This window comes from Marmota flaviventris, chromosome 1 (genome assembly GCF_047511675.1).
Source record: "Marmota flaviventris isolate mMarFla1 chromosome 1, mMarFla1.hap1, whole genome shotgun sequence".
Lineage (NCBI taxonomy): Eukaryota > Metazoa > Chordata > Mammalia > Rodentia > Sciuridae > Marmota > Marmota flaviventris.
The window spans coordinates 90236567-90251734 of NC_092498.1; positions in this window are offsets into that span (position 1 = coordinate 90236567).

Sequence of the window (15168 nt, forward strand, 5' to 3'; positions counted from 1 at the left end):
TATTACTAATGGTGGGTAAAATATCAATGCTCATGATGGATTTACTTTTTATAAATTTAAGGCCAAATGAAGGTCATTCTCATATTTTTTGTAATTTCACTTATTTAGGTTCCTTTACAGTTTGTTACAGAAGTGAGGAAATTGTGGTGTTAGCCAGTGAGCAGTGGTCTGTATTTAGCTCCTGTCCCGGCTTCCAGTCTGCGGGGTGCCTTTGAGGAATTTTGCAAATAGATCTCATCCATCAACCAATAGATGAGGAAAAAGGCAAGAACTACCATTAAAAATAAGAAAAGTCGATATTGAAATCATCATACTTCAGAGTGAGAATATGGAAGCTCTGTGTATTCCCTAGTTCCAACAGTTTATTAATTCCTTCTGTATTTCTGTTCCCCTCACAAAGAGGAAAAAGATGCAAGACAGCTGGAAATAAAGGTACTTCTATCCACATCTCTATGCCCTGGTGCATTTGTCCTGAAAGCACTACTTACAAAGAACAGAGGTTGCAAAAGAGGCTCCCAAGTCTTGGTTTTGGTTTGGTTTGGTTTGGTTTGGAAATGCTTGAATTAGCTGTTAATATGTAACAACCCAATCAGGAGAACTTACACAAAATTCTAGATTTCCAGATTCTCTTGGAAAAAAAAAAAAATCTCAAAAGCTGGTAACTTTGGGTCTGATTAGAATTGTGGACCTCCAGCAGGAGCTGACCACTGGATGCCCTTGTAGAAGAAGCTGGGTTCCCAGTTGGCTGTGGGCTATGTTCTCACACACTGTGTTTACCTCCAGCCTTTGCATGTAAGTTGAGAGCCCAGGAGCAAGGACCTGCATCCTATTCCCTGCCTTTGGATTCCAGCACTCCATTTCCATTCTGAACACCTCAATCCTAGTGTTGAGGGAGAGAAATAAAGTAATCAGGTTGCTGGTTGCAGCACAAATGGTTAAATAGCCTATAAGAAGCCAAAGCAGGGCTGGGGTTGTGGCTCAGTGGCAGAGTGCTTGCCTAGCATATGTGAGGCGCTGGGCTCAATTCTCAGCACCACATAAGAAAATAATAACAAATAAAATTAAAGTTATTACAACTAAAAATATTTTTTAAAAAGAAGCCAAAGCAATTATAGGTATGTGAATAGCAGGATTATATCACTACCAATAGCCATTTTTATCAAAGGATCCTTACCCAAAAAGCATACATGCACTCTTGTCCTATCTGATTTGCTTTATAAACATGTCCATAGGGTATAATTGACAATTTCTAGGCTGCTCAGAAAAGTCTCCATTATTTCTGACTTCCTGAGGTAGGGTGACTGTGTAGAAACAAAGATCCTGGTTCCAGCCCCAACTGAGCAAGTCCCTGGGACTGAGTCTGGCTCTTTTTTTTCTTGAAAATAAGGATAATAATTTTTGCTTTTCTTTTTTATAGTTTGAGAATTAAATGAGACAATGTGTGACAAAGAGCTTTGTAAGCTAAAATGCCCTCTCCAACTGTAGCACAGGAGAATGTGAACACATCTTCAGAGCATGGACTGTGCCCTTTCCATGTTCGAGTCCCCACTGCCTGGGTGTTGAATGGGGAGCAATTTTGTAGAACTGACTCACCGCACTTAAAGAAGGATTTCAAGTAGGGAGACCTGGTCACTTTTCACAGTCTTCAAAGACCAGCCCTCTCCTCCTCTGTAGCCAGTTCCAGCCTCAAACTAGGCATACTAAGAATGGGAGGGACCAAACCAACCCAACCCTAACCAACCCAACCCTAACCAACCCTCACATTGCTGGGGTGATTTGGATGGAAGCCACTAAGTGGAGAGGATATGTCACATTCCTCTGCAAACTGCCTGTTATCTACAAGAAAATGCAGGCAGGATATAACATTGATAAGAGGAGACCAAGTTACTTTGAAGGGAGAGACTTTTGTGATTCTTTTCACAGACCAGATTTTGGAGGCAAGGATAATTCTGTGGTTAAGGATCCAATTAGAACCTCTGAGCGTGGGCTTAAGTGATAGAGTTGTCATGGCAGTGGAGACTTGAAAGTCAGATGTCGCCCTGTTGTCAGCCAAAAATCAAGAGGTGGACCTGGCAGGTTTCCCTGGAAACTTCCCTGAGATCCCCAATAAAACTGGAGTGCAGGACAGGCACATTGTCCCTCTCCTCTCTGAGAGGACCCACTCTCTCCCTTGAGAGTGTCCCCTTCCCCTTTTCCTATCCCTTTAATAAACTCATTCCTGTTACTCTGAGCAGACATGTCTAAAATCTTTCTGACTTGTATAGGATTCAGGGTTTGAAGGGGGTCTTCATGCTGCCTCAGTTTCCTGGAAGGTCCACTCTGAACAGCATGGCATAACCCAACCCAACCCTAACCAGCCCTCACATTGCTGGGGTGATGTGGGTGGAAGCCAAACCTCCCTCATGTCCCTTGCCCCATGGGGACTGTTTTCTAGCTAGGTAAAGTAGAGGTTTAATTGTTAGGTTTGCATTCCAATTATAATGATTCTCAGTATGTTTTGAACAACTGCCCTCCAACCAAATAATAGTTCTACTAAAAGTATTTCATGGTATCCATTCAGAAAGAATGCTCAAATTTAAGGCGCCCCAACAGGACTGGCATACAGCAGCCATTCCTTCATGCTGAAGGCCATCTACCAGGACATGGAGCCCAGGCTGCTGAGAGGAGGAGGCACTGGAGAGACTTAGCTCCCTTTCAAAAGCCCCACACAGGGCCTTTCTTTAAATCCATACAGCCTTTAAAAGCCATTGGCTGAGATCACACTGCCAGCTTCTAATGCCTAATTATCACTTGAAGAGGCAGAAGCTGGTGCTGATGGGTAGAGATAGGACCATAAAGGACTCAAGCAGAGTTTCCTTTTAAATGCAATGAAGTGAGTTTTCTCCCCACAGCCTTTGCAGTCCAGGTTCTCTTCTTTAAAGAAGGATAGGCTGAGATAGCATGCAGTCATGAAAATAAGTTAGTAAAGCAATTATTTTTGCCAGCTGAGAATCAGAGGCTAGTTAAATACATGATCTTAGAGAAACTCTGTCATCCAGTGTAAATGAGGCTCCCTTGCCACCTGCAATTTGTAAGTGTGAACATGTGTCAGAAAGCTCCCCAAGGCCATGAGAGAATGCACAGGAAATGGATGGACTTGCAACTTCCTCCTCCAGTTTTCCAAGACTGCCTTTCTCTTATGATCTGTGCAGAGGCTCAGAACACACTGATGACCATGAATGATTCTTAACCCAAAAATCTGGGCGGAAGACTCTCCATAGGTAAATGTGCTCATAGGGAAAATCATGTATGATTCAAAATCACCTCTGCCCTGGAAAATCCAAGATATCAGCTACCATTTCTCCAGAAAAAAAGGATGGGCATGCCCTAAGATAATGGAAACCTTCTGAGATGTCCTAAATTTTGTTATATGGACCAACAAATGGAGGAGGGGAGTGGGGGGAGAGATAACAGGTCGAACAAACAGAACTATTCCATGCTAAATGGAATATGCTAAAACCCTGGCTCAAATCCCAGGTTGCCTATGGACACAGGACATCATGTTCTGCTTACAACCCCCCACCAACCCAGAAACAGTAAGGGCTTCTCCTTATGATCTGTCATATTCTCAAACTCTCTCCACTCTGTTGTCCTTCTCCTCTTATCTACAACTAATGTTAGCCTGAGGCAAACTCTGATGCTTTCCTTCTCCAAGTTTTCTTTATAAAATACCCTTAGATCTGTGTCCAGTAGACAGCTTTCTGATTGCTATATAGACTTGCTGGAACTTCTATACACGTTTGCTGGAACTTGAACTATAGTAGAGTCCCAGGTTCTAGGACTGTGTCCTTTTATGGTTAACATTGTGAGGGTTCAACAAAACCTTTTATTTCAGAGTTCCATCAGTCTCAAGACTTTGGACTTAATAACCTAGAGTAACATGTCCTTCCTAGTAAGATGAGATTCCTTCAAGGAGGAATTGCAGGAGACTTCCTAAGAAGAAACAAGATATGGAAAACAGATTTGCTCCTCTGAAACCATGTGGCTCTTCCATCTGATGTCAGATATGTACCTTGAAGGCTAAGTAAAAACAGCAAATTTTAGATTTTTGTGTCCTTAAAATGTATGTGTTAAAGCTATAGTGAAACAATATATAATTTAATATTTATCAGTTAAATCATACTTAAAATTTATTACTTAACTCCTGAAGTAGTGCTCTTTGGAAAAGGAACAGTGTTCTCTGAGCCTTTGTGTTTGTTCAACATTTTTCCCATGTTACCTCATCTGATCCTCAAAAGCAATTTGTAAGAAAGCTAAGGTGGGAAACGGAGCTGGAAAGGAAGCCAGGACTGGAACTCAGGTCTCAGAACTCCCTGCCCAATGCTGTTTATATGGTACAGAGCTCTTCTGAAATCTTCCTTTAAAGTAGGGTCCAGCATGTAGAAGAGGTCAAAGAGAGAAGTCTTTCAGAGATCCAAAAAGGAGTCAATTATAGAAGTGTTTTCTGACCCTAACCTTCTGTCTCCATTTTTGAATTAATAAGTATATAAACTTTCCAACATGCAAAACTGAATCACTGCTACCAGACCCAATGTCATAGGGAGGTGATGAGGTTATTTCTGTCTTTTCACTCCATCCTGGACACTGTGTCATCCATTCTCCACTTTGTAGCTAGAAGGACCTTTTCTATACCCACATCTGATGATGTGGGGCCCTCCTAATGTCTTCTCTCTGCTTCAAATAAGGGCAGATGTCTCAGCCTGTACCCCGCTCTCTCCACCTCCTCTGAGCTCCAGTGACATTGGCCTGTACCACTGCAGAGGACATTCCTCTCCCTTCCCTCCTTTGTATCGACTCATCCATCCCCAGCCCCCCATCACACAGTGAAGTCCTGCTCATCCCAGAGCTCAGCAAGCTGCTACTTCCCCTCCTTTCTGACCAGGCCAGGGTTCTCCATTATTCACACATTCATGAACCAACAGCTTCTATCCCTCTACAGTTCTTAGCTCCTTTTTGTGGTCATTCATTTCTGTAACTGGTTTACATCTGTCTTCACTGTTGTGGAAGGGCTGTGAGTGCAGGAATTGTGTCTGGTTTTGCACCACTTGTGTCCTATATAGGGTTTAGAATTTTGTAGATGCTTAAGAAATGTCAGTAAATGAGTGAAGGAGTGGACGAATTTTGTAAGAAGCCAAGTCTGATAGCTCAAAGTTGTCTTGCCATCTCATCAATTGGAGGAACACAAGGTTACCATCTCCTGCAAAAGATTAGGTAATGACTATAGAGCTGAAAGCAAATATCAGCTACAGCAAGTTGATCTGCTTCCTGGACCCAGTATCTTTCAGAGAGTCTTCTTAATACACAAACCCACCTCACCAAGAACAGTTTCCTGTCAATAAAGTCTACAGGCCCTCAGGAATCAATGGTGAAGCACACAGAGGGAAGAGCACCTTCCACCAACCTGAGAGTTCTAGTGTAAAGGCTTCAGAATACCATGGCCAGCCCAGAGGAGTACCTCACAGATGCTAGAGCAGGAGAGTTTCAACATGAGACGCAGGGGTTGCTGTGCCTCCACAGTTCTGCTTTGTAAGAGCCTGGATTTTCACTCTGTGTGCACAACCTAGTGGTTACTTAATATGAGGAGAAAATGCCAATAATTGACATTTGAGAACTAACAAAATGTCAAGAACTAAGGTGTTGGTTTGACCATTAAAATTATTATAACTATTCCATTCACAGTCATTTATGGAAGCTGTTTATCATTCACACATTATTTTATTGCTATTATTACAATAGCAATAACATTCCTCATTAATTATATATGAAGTCATCTTTGCATAATCACAGGAGGAAGCACTCTGTCATTTGACTCCATCTTCCTAGTCTATTGACTATATTATATATTTTGGGCTTGGAAGCCTTCAGTTAGCAGTCATACCTTCTATACCTTAACCTTGGACCTGTGGAGTTTGGGTCTATCCATTGGCTATACCCTAAAGCTCTGTGTGTCATATATTCTGAGAATAGGAACCTTCTTGTGCACAAATACCTTATCAAGCTGCTTTCACTGAGACTCATCACTCATCACTAAATCACTCCTGCTGCTGTTCTTAGTGGCTACTAAGTGAGTCAGCTTGTAAAGTGGCATCAAAGGCAACAAGAGTCCATGCCCACCTGTGTGCATTAGTCTTAGAAAAATTCACATTTGTTATGAGTTTCGTTGATAATTCTTCTTACAAAATGATCCTTTGATGGTTTTGCTGTACAGCTAACGCCTACCTTGGTCCTGTGATTCTGGCATCTGTCCCTTCTTCTTCGGAGACTTTGGGCCTGAATCCAGGGCCATCTGAAATGAGACAAGTAAAGGGTCTATGGTGCAAAAGAGAAGAAGGAATTAATTCTCAGGGACATGTAAGTGCCAACCTCGTTTGATTCGAATTTCCTCTCTCCTGAATTTCAAGTATCTTCATATCCATCTTCTTTTTTCCCTCAGTTACCCAAAGTATTTCCTACAAGACCAGATTCTATCCAGTGTGAACTCACCAGGAAAAAAAAAATACATGCAGTTCTAAAATTGTGTAGTTCCAATATATACAAACTTGGATTACCACAGTTTAGTTAAATACCATCAGTCCTGCCATAACATGGTTCAGATTTCAGAAACTCTGCATGGTATCTAATACTGACATATTGAGAGTATATTCATTATAACTGCATAAAGTATAAGCTTCATCAATAGCTCTTCAACCCCAAAATTACTGTGTAAATAACAGATATGCACCATGATCAGTGACCAATTTCTTGGCTTCTTTCAAAGTCTGCTGGCAAATGGTCACTACATTTGTTATTCAGTTCCTGCACAAACAAAAAGCACGTAGTTGGGTTGCTTTCTTGTTTCCTGGTGATAGACCAATTTCACAAAATCAATAATTTAAAGGAGGGAATTTGCCACAGAGATGAAAGTGTGGGAAAGAAACAAAAAATAAATAACACTAAAGTGAAAGTGAAGTTGAAGGCAAATGTAGGTAAAGAAAACAAAGCCAACCATAGGCCTAATGACGCTGCCAGTGTCAGGAACTCGAGGCATGTAGCCAGAGGAACTTAGTGAAGACCATCTGATCAACAAAAAATGGGAAAAGCAGTTGTGATACAAAGGATGAACACGTCCCAAAGGAAATGAGGCCAACAGAAACCTCACATTAGAACAGCTCTGAAGACATATTTCATGACATTGAAAGTGCAAAGTATAAAATGTTGGAAGTTGATCCAAACTTAAACCCTTGACAATCCAAAGGGGAAAGAAGGGAAGGGAGAAGTCTAGGAATAGTAAAGGCAGTAGAATAATTCTGACAGAACTTTCCAATGTTCATATATGAATACAGCACAGTGAATCTCCACATCATAAGACGGGGATCCTAATTAGAACAAGTTATACTCCATGTATGTATGAAATGTCAAATACACTCTACAGTCATGTATAATGACAAATTAAAAACAAAAAATAAAAATATTTGAAACCACACACACACACACACACACACACACACACACCTGAAAATTCATCAAGACATAGGAAAGGTACTCACTCTTTATTGAAAGCCATGTAACAAGGATAAGGCACAATAGAGCACCAGGTCCTGTGTTCTTGATAGGATATTTTTGTTTTTATTTTTGCAAAGAATTAGAACACTTTTAATTCTCAATATCCCTAGTCTTTCAAATGACAAAATACTAAATATTAATTTTACTATTTTTATTTCTCTGTACATTCATAACTAAGAGCAAGGTAGTATTTAATGTTTTTATAAAAAAAAGTTAAAGATCACAAAACAATGGTAAATTTTCCCATTTATGATAAAGATCACTGTTCATGGTTTCCATTTGCAGAGCTATATTTACTGTTCCAAACTACCACAGAAGCAAAGGTTGTTTGTCTTTAGGTCTCGGGCCAACCCAAAGACAGTGAATGTGTGCTACTTGGGGTGGACCTGGGAGAAGGGAGGGTAGAAGGGATTGCATATTATTAATTCATACAGATTCCAGGAAGCAAGAAGAGATGATTAGGACCCAGAGAAAGAGGTCCCAAGTGAGAAGCCAGAAAGTGAACTATTCAGCCTAATGGACAGGGTAAGAAAACAAATTAGAATGCAAATAAATAACAACAACAACAAGAAAATCATAAAATAAACAACTTATTGAGGCTTTAGAAATACCAGCTCTGGAGCCCAATACTCCTAAGGCTTTGCTTTCATTCACAATGATAACTATTTCCCTTAAAAAGACCTCAGAATTTTAGAGACCAGTTCCTACTTTAAAAACAAACAAACAAACAAAAAACCCTCTTCGGGCATAGGGAGAGAAGGTAGCCCTTTCCCTGGACCAGCAGCAACACAGAGACCTGAAATGGATGCTAGAGTCTTTGAGATTGGCCTTTGTCTATAGAAGATGGAACAAATTGAGCATCATGGGGAAAAATCACAACAAAATTGCTTTCCAAAATGAGGATTTAATGCAAGAATGTAAGGGAAGTAGAGATAGCAAACAGCAAGGCATTCTTAGCTGTGTGGTGCCCCCTCCAGATTCAGAACTTGACTCAAGAATACCAGCCTTGGATTCAGAGTATGTTCACTAGTTGGGAGCAGGATCTCACACATCCCCTGGACTGCACATTTGTGGCTATGTGTGGTGGGATTCCCCATTAACACCTTACAATCTAATCTGCAGGCTGCTTCTTTATTTGGAAGCTCTAATAATGGGCAGAGAGACACACAGGATGGAGACTGGAAGACTTGGTCAATGGGGATAGAAGAATAGGCAAAAAGCATTGACTTGGCTGCAGATGAATTTTCACACCATAATTTATTGCATTAGGTTCATAAAAAATGAGAAGATCCAAACCTACTTATTTTGGCATGGAGACATGCAGCTAAACACAGTGTTCCTAATCACGAGGAGAGCTACAACCAGGACATCCTGAATTCTCCCCAAACAAGAGATCCTGGCTGGTGATACTTTCCTATCAAATAGTTAAATGCCAGTAGATCACTTCATCCACCTGGTTGAAGGACTGCCCGTCAGGAGAGAACGAATGCTCTTTAACAATCTTCAAATGCAGAAGTGAAAAGGAGAGTAGGTTGTATCAAGGTCAACTTCTGGGTGTGCTCATACACTATAATAATGCAAGAAGTTTCCTCTGGAGGAAACCAGGTAAAGGGCCCATGAGGTCTCTCCATAGTTCTTCTTACAACTGTATGTGAGTCCATGGTTACTTCAATATAAAAGCTTTAAGAAAAGGGACAGGAGCTGGGTGCAGTGGCACATGCCCATAATCCCAGCAACTTGGAAGGCTGAGCCAGGAGGACCACAAGTTCCAAGTTAACCTCAGCAACTTAGCGAGGCTCTAAGCAACTTAGCAAGACACTGTCCCAAAATAAGAAACTTAAAAAGGGCTGAGGATATAGCTCAGTGGTTAAGCACCCCTGGGTTCAATCTCTGGTACAAAAAAAAAAAAAAGAAGAAGACTATCACATTAATATTGTCCATGTATTTTTTTGTTTGTTCTTTCTGGGTTTGTAATTACATCTTACAGCACTTTACAGATTATTTTTTTTCTTACAGAAACAGTGTCTGATTTAAAAAAGAGAGATTCTGCACAGTAGAAGGAAAAAGAAAGCAAGAATAAATTATGTGTATTTCTCCCTCATTAAGTTGATAATGGTACAGATGTGGTTAGAGTCTTGGTTTCTTATGGTTTTGTGAAATTAAAAATAATATTCTTAATTTTATATTTTGCACTTTCAATTAACAATTTAAAATTAACAATTCAGAAAGCAAAAAGCAACCTCTGATTATCAGAGATCAGACCTGGTATTCTCCTGATGAGCATCAACAATTTTATAGGACAGGTGTTCTCCTGATGAGCATCAACAATTTTATAGGACACCAACATCAAGAAAAGCCACTCTGTAACCATGATAGACCAAAACAAAAACAAGACCACCTGTAGCTATGTCTGATCCCAGGTGAACCATGAACATTAAGCCACAAACTATCTCCCCCATACACACCTTAGTGACTATGAGTGACAGTTGTTTGGAAGAATGGGCCCATTAGGAGCTCAGAGGGGAGAACGAGGACCACAGCATGCATGGACATCAGATGGTGAATGCTTAGCTGTCCTCTACTACACACGGGTCCATAGACAGGACAGCAATAAAGTGCACAGAAAACCCTGTCACTTTTAGGGCATTAAAAACTCAATTTTGTGATTCCCATCTGAATGAAAAACCAGGGGGGCCCTCATCACTTTCTTCCAGAGCTTGATGTTCAGCCACATCTGAAGGGAAAGAAGTTCCAAGACCCCAGGTTCCTGGTGGACTGTGAGCATCAGCGTTAGAATTCTGGAGGCTGGGCACATGCAGACCCAAGCCATAGGTCTTTCTTCTTTGAGGCAGTCCTTGTGGGAGGCAGAGGAATCCCTATTCCCACTTCCTCCCTGTCCCCCCCCCAAACCTTTCAACATGAACTAGAAGCTGAAGAATGGAAATCCAGGGCCTGGAACTGGGAATGGAGGAATTACCACTGAGTACTACCCTGTGCAGCTATGAGCTACTACTGGGCACCCAAGGTAGCTCCTATGGCTACCCTCCAAGGTAAGTAGAGTCAAGGCTGGGATCCCTCGTGAGGTTTGGAAACCAGTCTTACACCAAGAAGACCCTCAGTTACTAGCATGGGGCCTCCAAACAGCAGCTGAGAAGGGATAAGAGGCAGATAGGAAATTTGAAGGAAGCATATAGAGATGGGGTGGGAAGACTGTGGGTTGGGAAAGAAGCTAGGACCAGTGGCAAGTCCAGGTTCTGGAATCTTGACTATTTGGGCCCTTGCTTTTCAGGTTTCTTAAGCAATTAAAGAGAAATGCTTAGATAGGATTGCTTCCTATTGGTAGCCTGGATAACCCCCTCCCTGAACACTCAAGAGGATCGATGCAAGTGAGGGGCCCTCAGGCTTGGACGTTTTTAACTTCTAGGTAAATCTCTCATTAGATAGACCCCGAGACAGTAGAGTGCCTGTCCTGGGAGGAGCAGGGGCTACCATGAGCCTGAGTAAGGTTTTTTTTACCCATTTTTGCAGAAATTCTCAACATCATATATGTTCTTCACATACTGTCACTGAGCGCAATTTTTTGGCCACATGATCGATGGTATTAAAAGGTGAATGTTAATAAGACTGAAAGTACCCATTTCAGGAAGTTTAAAGAAGTCTCTTCACAGTTCATTGTCAAATGTTTGGGGATCCTTTTGTTGGGAGGAAATCACACTTAGAAGTCCAGCATGTGGAATGCATAAAAACGAGATGCCAAGTTGGAGGAGTGTGGGCATGGGGGCAGTCCCCTGCTCTCCACTTTGTGCCCACCCCTGGCCTTCATAGAGTGGCCTTTAGGGAAAGCCCTAGCACTCTTCAGAGCAGGGTCAGAAAGCAGCTCACTAGGTGATCAGGCAGGTCTAGCTTTCCTTCAGCTGCCTCCAACCAATGTGAGAGTTCTCCATTCACCCTCAGCCCCAACCCCCCATGTCGAGTGGGATGAGGGCTTTCATTGCATGGGTAATGGATGGGTTTTAATATACAAGCTTGCCGTCTCTGTCTTTGATATACCCTGTGCATTTCTGAATAGGAACAACATCCCTGGCGACTCCTCACTCTGAGCAGCAGCCAAATCGGCAGCCCGTCTCCTATAGAGCAATGCAAAAAGCCAGCAATAAAAAAACTAAATAGCTGATCAACAGGGTGTAGTTCTTGAACAAATGTACATTCATAATTTGTAACTGTGTAGTTATAAATCCCCTCCTAGAGCTTTGCTCTAACGACCCAAAGCAGAGAGGAAGCTTTTATTCTTTTTTTTTTTCTGTTTGAATATTTGGTGAAGGAACAATGTACATTTGTCAATAGTACAAATAGTTAAATTTTTTTTTAACTTAAAGAATTACCTCAGACATAGTGGAGTTACAAAAAATCAATGCCTGAATTTACTAAACCTTGCCTCTGGAATGAAATTTCTATCAGCTACATAGATAATTTGAATAGAAAAAAGTATACTTGATTTTCCCCCTAAAGATTTAAGGACATTGGGTCCATTACCAAATCCTCAACTGCAGGCTGTGTGTGTGTGAATGAATGCATATAAATTAGGATACCAAGGGTTCTTTCAATCAATGTTAAGCACGCAGTGCTTGGCAAAAGAGCACATTCTGGGTCCATTTCATCTCAACTCTGGAGAAGAGTGGGCAAAGAGGTCACCAGGAAGAAAATTCTAGAGCAGACAAGAGTGCTTACCATTCAGAGATGACTGGCTCTCAACAAGGCTTCCAGTTTCAGAGTGCTTAAGGTAGCAAACGACGTTTGATTATTTGAAACAAGAGTGACCAATAGAACTCCATGCAATGACAAATCTTCTAGATCTGTGCTGTCCAGTATGGCAGGCACCAGCCACATGAGGCTACTTGAGTTCTTGGAATGTGGCTAGTGAGCGTAATTTTTACCTTCATTTAATTTTGATTAATTTAAATTTAAATAGCCACATGTGAGCACTGGCTACTGTATTGCCCAGTGCAGATGTGGAACATTAGGATCCTAATTTGGGATTCTGTAGTTAGACACAGAATCAACTATCCAAGCAGCCAATCTGAGAGTATGTAGAAACAAGGGGTTTTAAGTTGGAAGATATCTTAGCATCCTCATGTAGGGGACAGTAGGGTTCAGGTATTTTATGTTATACGCTAGAGATTAAATAATAATGGAATTGTATAGGAATAATGCAGTGCTTAGAAAGCTCTGTTAGGAATCTCCAACTCATGCTGAGATGAGTTTGGTCTCCAAAGAGCCAAACTGATGCCCTGATATCTCCCCAGTTGCATAAAGAAAACCGGGGGAGGGGGGAGGATGTCAGAAGAGAATACTATTCCCTAAATATATACCCTGTAGCAAATGCTTTCACCAATGGCCTTTCATATCATTGTCACAACCCCAATGCCCAGAGAGTAGGAAGGAGAAACAGTCTCAGAATACAGAAGCTTACACAGAGCTCTTGGGATTCAGAGTCCAGACATATTTGCATCAAAATCTCTCAGAAGCTAAACTTGGTGGCCCCATTTGCAATCCTAGTGGCTCAGAGGCAGGAGGATCAAGAGTCCAAAGACAGCCTCAGCAACTTAGTGAGGCCCTAAGCAACTAAGCAAGACCCTGTCTCAAAATTTAAAAAAAAAAAAAAATGAAAGGGCTAGGGATGTGGCTCAGTAATTAAGGGTTCCTGGGTTCAATCTCTGGTACCCCAACCCCCAAAAAAATCCCTCAGAAAACTGTGTGTCTTTCTTCTAAAAAGGACTTTCTCCAATAGGCCTCATTTGTGTTTGGTTCTCTCCTCTTAATTTCCCTCTTCAGCTTCTCATCCCACCCCTAAATGCTTCAGCCTCACTCCCAGGAGCTCAGATGCCCTCCTTCCCTCTCCAGCCCTCCAGCACGCCCCAGTTCCCATCCTCCACTATTGTGGGCACCTGGCGCTCACTCCACACTGAGAATCTTAGCTCTGAAACTAAGGTCTTGTCAACCTGACTGCTTTTTTGGTCTCTCACTCAAAAGTTCTGTACTCTTCTACTGGTATGAAATTTACTAACCACATCCACTCAGTGATTACTCCTTGAACATTGGACTAGATTAATGCCCCACAAAACGGTGATAAGGACCTTGTCCAATTCACCAGCTAAGCAAATATCAAAGCAGGAATAATTCAATTATGTATTTAAATGCAATCATGCTGGGTATATCAGGGTTGGGAGGGCTTATAACAAGAGAGCCTGACTTATCTGGGGGCTGAGCAGTAGTCAAGAAAATCTGCCTCCAAGGAATAATATTCCAGCTGAGATCTCAAAAATGCATGAGAGTTAATAGGTGAAGAGGGAGGAGGGGTGGAAGAGAACCACAGTTTCAGGTGGTTAGAAGAGCAGGTATTAACCCCTAAGAAAGAGCAAGGCTTACTAGAGAAAGCCAGTGTAATTGGAATGCAGAGGGTCCAGGGGGTGGCCAGAGGTGGCCAGGGGGTTCCTTCAAATCAGGAAGATTCTCTTCTTCACTGTTTTCAAGTCATGTGTTTTCCCTTCCTCCAGAAGATGTTGGTGGACAGTTCTTCTCTACTATGCATCTGTTAATGTGTATTTTAGCTTTTCTGCTGCTGCGACTAAAAGACCTGACCAACACAATTTTAGAGGAGCAAAAGTTTATTTGAGGGCTCACAGTTTCAGAGGTCTCAGTCCATAGAAGGCCAGCTCCATTCTTCAGAGCTCAAGGTGGGGCTGACCATCATGGCGGAAGAGTGTGGCAGAGGGAAGCAGCTCACGGGATAGTCAGGAAGCAGAGAGGGACTTTACTTGCCAGACAGAAAATATATACCCCAAGGCCACGCCCCCAATGACCAACCTCCTGCAGCCATACCCCACCTGCCTTCATTCATTGCTCAATTAATCCTGGCCATCCACAGGTGCTGTCAGCTATGAAGGGTGCTCACTCTTCATTGCTGCTTTTGTCAGCCTAGGTACAGGAAAACAGCAGTGACCTTTGCTACAGATGAGTTTTCTCACCATGATTTAGTACAACTTCTGATAAAGCTCTATCCAAAATGATAAGGCCCAACCAACTTTCTAGGCATGAAGACTTGTGGCAGCCAAACAGAGTGGTCCTAGCCAAGAGGAGAGCTATGACCAACAACTTCCTGAGCTTTCCCCAAATAGAGATCCTGGCTGATGATGCTTTCCTATCAAATACTTAAATGCCAGGAGATCATTTGTTGACCTCGTTGAAGGACTGCCTGTGAGGAGTGAAGGGATGCTATGCTCTTTAACAATCTTCAAATGCAGAAGTGAAAAGTGAACTGGGTTGTATCAAGGCCAAGTTCCTGGTATGCTCATGTACTATAGTAATGCAGGGTATTTCCTTTGGGGAAAACTGGGTAAGGGGCACATGGGATCTCTCCATAGTTCTTAAAACTGTATATGAGTCCACAGATAACCTCAAAATAAAAGTTTGAAAACAGGAACTGGAGTCATTACACTAATATCATCCATGTATTTATTTGTTTGTTCTTAGTGGATTTACAATTACATCTTATTGCACTTTACGGTTTTTTTTTTTTCCTTACAAAAG